Here is a 6,322-nt window from a genome sequence, read left to right as displayed (position 1 = left end):
AGAAAGAGCTATCAATGGCGAACCGGGAAGGAGTTCCGCGACACCACCGGGAAAACCCGGCCAGGCAGGCCGACTTCGATGGAGCGAGGGTCGGATGCGGCCGGCAAATCCGTTCTCATAGACTTCCAGGGCTTTTCAAGCAACTTGGCCTGGGCACCCCGAGGTCCGGGGAGCCCCTGGCGGGACCCTCGGGGGTCTGCCCCATGGTGGTCTTCCCGGGACCCGGCCCGGGACTTGGGCGGGTTGGACCGCCGGTGCGGCACCCGGGCTGGTCCTCCCGAGGTCCGGGGAGCCCCTGGCGGGACCCTCGGGGGTCTGCCCCATGGTGGTCTTCCCGGGACCCGGCCCGGGACTTGGGCGGGTTGGACCGCCGGTGCTGCACCCGGGCTGGGCACCCCGAGGTCCGGGGAGCCCCTGGCGGGACCCTCGGGGGTCTGCCCCATGGTGGTCTTCCCGGGACCCGGCCCGGGACTTGGGCGGGTTGGACCGCCGGTGCGGCACCCGGGCTGGTCCTCCCGAGGTCCGTGGAGCCCCTGGCGGGACCCTCGGGGGTCTGCCCCATGGTGGTCTTCCCGGGACCCGGCCCGGGACTTGGGCGGGTTGGACCGCCGGTGCGGCACCCGGGCTGGTCCTCCCGAGTTCCGTGGAGCCCCGGGCGGGACCTTTGGAGGTCTACCGGCCGGGGCCGGGACCTGGCCGGCACCCGGGCTGGGCTTCGCGAGGTCGTTGGGAGCCGGCTCTCTGGAACAAGCAGCAGCTTCCCTATATATCCGGCGGAGGGTGCCTGACGTCCCTGGCGAACCGGGACGGAGTTCCACGTCACCACCGGGAAAACCCGGCCAGGCAGGCCGACTTCGATGGAGCGAGGGTCGGATGCGGCCGGCAAATCCGACCTCATTGACTTCCAGGGTTTCTCAAGCAACTTGACCTGCCATAAACGGGGACTTAGAGCAAAACTGCCGGCCGGCCGCGATCAACTTATGCGGCCGGGAACGGGCACTTTGGGCACATCGACATCTACAGGACACCTAAATGGATAAATCTGGATGGAATTTTCTGTCTTTTTACCTAATTTTGTGAGGATTCAGAGGGAAAATGAAAAAAACACAGATTTTTTTTTCTAATTCTTGCTACTTTTTACTAAATTTCTAATTCTAAATTTTCAGCTAATCATCCAACTATGGTATAAAAAGAAAGCTCTATCTCTCCTTGAAAAAACAATATATAGTTTATATGGGTACACTATTCACAGTAAAAGAGAATCATCGCTGAACCGACATAGCGCAAAAATGGCAAAATTTCTCCGGGATTGAAGGGGTTAAACATTTTATTCAATGTTTTGCAGGTTCACAAGAAACAAAAACATTTTATATTGAAGGGACATTGTGTACAATAATTGCCAGTACAAGAAACCTAATCCCTATCAAGTAGAATGAAAAGAGAATGGATCACATTAGTCCAGGACACATCAATCAACAATACTCAATCAACAATGTGTTTTTTTAATACAACATTAAGTAATAAAGTATTTGGCTGTGGATATTTTTTTAATTCTTCACTGCCTGAAATAATAAATGTGGTATATTTGACATTATTGGTTATTAAATATTGTTTTATATGCACATAAATATATGTGTATCGGGGTAAAAGTAGGTAAATGTTTGGCCAACTTTGTTTGGTTTTTAGGTCACTAAATCATGCTAACCTCAAAGAAGAGAGACTTAATTAGAGCGATTGTGTTAGTTTATTATAATGTATACATTTGTTATATTTGCATACTTTCCAAGTGACCCTCAAAAAGTCATAGAAAAATGTCTTGGTGGCGCCTTGACTCCTGGTTACACTTATAACCTAAAATAAAGTGACATATTTTGGAACGCATGTGGCGGGCCTATATTTATTTTTACTCAGGTCCCTAAAAACCTTTAGCCAGACCTGGAGTAATCTGACTAGACAGGGTTAAATTCCATTGGAAACGCTGGGGAAATGCCAAGACAGTAAAACACTGGAAAGAAGCCAATATCATAGACAGTCCCTTCTAATCAAGGCTATTTGGCAGGTACGCAAGGTAAATATGCATATTAGGTTTATTCTGGCAGCATTCCAAGTGTGTAAATGTTGTGGTTGACAGACTATCAATTCCCTTTAAATTTTGCCTTGTTTTATAACGCATGCATATAGAGGGTCACAATTTGTCAATTTTTTTTACTACGTATTCCTTGAATAATAAATTGTACATGTGTAAGCTTATTTCAGCAAGTTAATAATTTGCAGACTCTCCCTTGTCTTATGAGATCAGCGGTAGCGTGCAGATGTTTATCTCATCACGTATAACGAGTTGGGGTAGTTTGTAGATTGTCCCTAATTACATCACGCGGTCGGTACTTTGCAGTCTCTCCCTTGCTAATAGGTCGTTAAATGTACAGTTGCGCTCCTGTACAGTGGAGTTGGAAGTTTGCCGACCCTCCCTGGATGATGTCCAATCAGGTATCCCCTCTTGTCCTCGTCCCGCCCTCCTTGCTCAGATCCCAAGTTTCTCCTCCGAGAAAAAGCAACGGTGAGAGTAGGGGTAAGAGAGGGGGTACTGGGGGCAAAGGAAATAAAAGGAATTTCGGGGTACGTGTGGGCAGAGGTGGGGAGGAAACGAGGGTTGAGTACGGATAGCAAAGGTCTTGGGGTGTATTAAAAGGGAAAACCTGGAGGGTAGACCTGTTTGAAGGATAGTTGGGCTTGAGGCACTGGGGCGTGTGAGGGTAGGCCGTAGTGACCATTTGGAGCAACAGGGCTTTTCCTGGTAAGTTCGAGAGAGGCGGACAGTGAGTTAGGGCGTTGATTCGCGATGCCCTGCGGAACCGGGAATAGCAACCTGGTATTAAGCCTCTGAGTACTTTAGTATCAATACTTTCACAATTATTTGATCGTCACACGACGACGTGAAGTGCAGGAGTCATAGTACAGTAGGTACCTCCCTGCCGTGCTGGGCTAGGAATGCCATTTTGCTACTTGCCACGGCTTTTAGATCGATACTGAAAGTGTTGTAGAAACGAATTTTGCGTTAATGTCGCATTTCAGTATAACTTATTGTTTGGCCTAGTCAACACCAGTTGAATACGTTACCCCGCAATATGAATTTGCCTATTATGGCAGTTTATGCAAAAGGCTTCGTTATGTGTGTCTTTCACCCCGATGTTTAATTTACAACATTCCTACTAGTCATATTGTAGGCCTAGTCTTGTATTGTGTCTGAAAATATTTGTTTTGGCATTAATGTATTGTATCAGTCGTTGTTTTTCCCAGAACTTGTTATTGGGAGAGTATCTGTCTAGACTACTGGTCGGTGGCCATAATATTGAGTAACTTCCTTGCTTTCTGGTTTATCATTGGGATGGTAGAGAAATAGTAGCCCAATATATTCTAGGGATATGGGTTTTTGACACCAAATTATTCGAATGATGAGTTGTAAAACCCCAGTACAAATCACGGCTAGTAGCCTGGGCAAGTTTTAATGAGTAGGACATGATCCTGTAAAATGAGTATATCTTCTGTTTAATGGGGGGGCACATATGGAGATTTTGTAATGTAGGGTCCTTTTTAGACTGTGTGTATAGATATACTATGTATATACATTTTATGTCTTATTAAATAAGTTACAATGTAATCCTGGATTGTCTCTTAAATAGCAATCTGCTACATCCTGTGATAAACCATATTTCTACTTGTTTAAGTTGTACAAAGTTAATTATGTCTACGATTCTTGAGGAATTTTCCCATATAGGCACCAACATCTTAATTACTTGGAAATAATGAAATTTGGTGCACATCTAGAACGTTTTTGTACAAGACTAGAAAATGATGGAGGGCAATATCTGTAGTAATGGTGTACAAACATACTGTAGTTGGATATCAGCACTTATCTTTATCTCTTCTGGTATTCAAGACTCTTCTTTTCTTCTTCTTTCTTTCTTATTTTTTTTTAGGGGGTATAAAGTATCTAAATTTATGTCTCAATATGTTAGACACTTGTGAAATATCTGGTTTTAGTGATTCTTTAGATGGCTTGTGTCCTGAAAATGTTTTTTTCTCCTTTTTATACAGCTCTAATTTCATTGTATAGTTCAAAGGGAAGTTACAACAGCCACATGCCAGGAAGATGAGTTAAACTTGGCATGTCAGCAGAAAGATGCCTTCTCCCCCATTAATTACTATTTTTGTACTTAATTAAAAAAGAGGGGGTCTGTTTATTGATGTTTTGTTAATTTTTAGACTAAAATATTTATGACTAACAGACCGCTCTGTACATTACGCCTAAAGGTATCTTGTGTGATATTTATTTAAAAGTTTTCTGGTGTCTATGAGAAATGTAGTCACATTGGCCATCAATATAAATGGTCTTTTCAACACAAGTCTTCCTTTGTGCTACCATGGAGCACTGACCCTGTGTTGAGACACACTTTGGGGAGTGTCTCTACTACCCCTGAATTCACCCCCCCCCCTCCTCCAGAAGTCTAAAGGAACTGAATGGGGGGGGGGCTGTTGTATTAACCCATTCATTTACAAGCCTTTTTTGCCTCTGGCAGCAAAACATTGGTGCCCTTTGAAATTGAAAAGTAAGCTGTTCCATTAGTTTTTTCTTTGCAAGTTCTCGTGGTCATACAAGCTTTTAGTTGAGGGAGGGGGATTTTTTTTATTTTAATTTTTTTATACAGTTACTGCAAATATGGAGTTGAGTTTCTTGCTGATTTGTTTATCAAAGTTGTAACTTGGATGTTTGTGATTAGTTCTAGTGACTTTAAAACAGGATTTGTACATTATTATTTTTCGACTTGTATACTACTGTCATACAACACAGCACTATGATAAGTAGTGCATAGCATAAAAATAGATCTACAGAAAGAAGAGGTGAGGGGGGGGTTTGCTCACACACTTACAATCTAGACGTGGACATTGAATATTTAAGCTAGGGAGGATGATGTAGAGGGTCCTTTTCGCTATTGAAATGTTCAAAGCTCGTCTGTCTAATTCTCACAACTGCAGCATTGTTTTACATGATGCGTGTTAACATATGTGGGACATAGTGGTGCTGGGATTTTATTACAGACCCCTGAGATGCAGGATACAGCTGGCTGCACTGTGACTGAGAAATAGTTTGGGGTATACATCTCTGCTGTGCTGTTCAGAGCTGCCGTACTTTACTGCTTTGCAGTGTCATGTTAACAACTGTAGTACACAGTTGGTTAATCCACCCTATCAGCTTAGATAATTAAGAGCTAATGTCCATGGGGGAGGAGGGGGTGACACAGCCCCTCCTTCCATTAATCCCCTCCAGGCCTCCCACCCAGCCTCCTGTTGGTGTATTTGTTTAATCTTTGCACACCCGGTGTGTGCCTGTGTTCTTTCTGCACTCACACACCCAATGCCTGGATCTGCATCACTGGTCAGTGGAGACTCGCAGGGTTTCTGGGGGAGGGGGCTTTTGCCAAGTGCTGAGTAGGGTTCTATGGCTGCATGATTTGTAATACAGGGGGACACGGCTTGGGATTTATCCCTAGGCCCTCCTTGTATTTTGAGTTTGTTGATTTACTATTTGAGGATGTAGCAACAAATGTTGGAAAGTGTGGTAGCAAAGATATCCTATTCTTTTCAATCTCGCTTTGCATATCCTCCTGTTAGCATTGTAATTTGGATTTAAGGGGTTACAACAGTCACCACTTCAGTGTTCATATTGTCCTCCTCTAGTAGGAAACTACAGCATATACTCCTAGGAGAACAGGGGGTAGGATTTACAAAGAGACAACTTTTTTGTATTTTAGGTAAAAATGCTAAAATGTACAGATATTTTTTTAATCACCAGTGCTAGGAATGGCTCAATGTGTGGGTTTATTAGAGTGCATTATATAACCTGTATATTTGCTTAGGTAAATGAACAGTTTGATACATTTTAGTTGATGCATGTAGAATGTTTAGTGCATTGTAAGTTATTTTATTTTGTCGTTTTTATATATTTGTTTTTTGAGCAAATTGTGTTTGTCGTGTGTTTTTATTTTTTCGCTTAGTGTGCAAATCTAAAATGCACATCCTGCATTTACAAGACTGGTTACTTAAGAGGTTTGGCCTATACAAATTGTAAGCATTACTGTTCTACAGTATGGTGTGTTGTTATACAATAGTATACATATCTTAATAAGCCCATAAGATATTTATGTTTGTTTAGTTTCTAAACTGGGCTGTTAAGAATCACCTTTACTCTTGTTGTGACTGTTTATACCAGTGTTGTTATGCACCCAGAAGTTAGGTCTTCATAGTTGTCTGTTGATCTTTGTAG

The sequence above is a fragment of the Sceloporus occidentalis genome, unplaced genomic scaffold (genome assembly GCF_023333645.1).
Source record: "Sceloporus occidentalis isolate IW3139 unplaced genomic scaffold, rSceOcc1.0.p SCAF_45, whole genome shotgun sequence".
NCBI lineage: Eukaryota > Metazoa > Chordata > Lepidosauria > Squamata > Phrynosomatidae > Sceloporus > Sceloporus occidentalis.
This window is presented reverse-complemented; position numbering follows the sequence as displayed.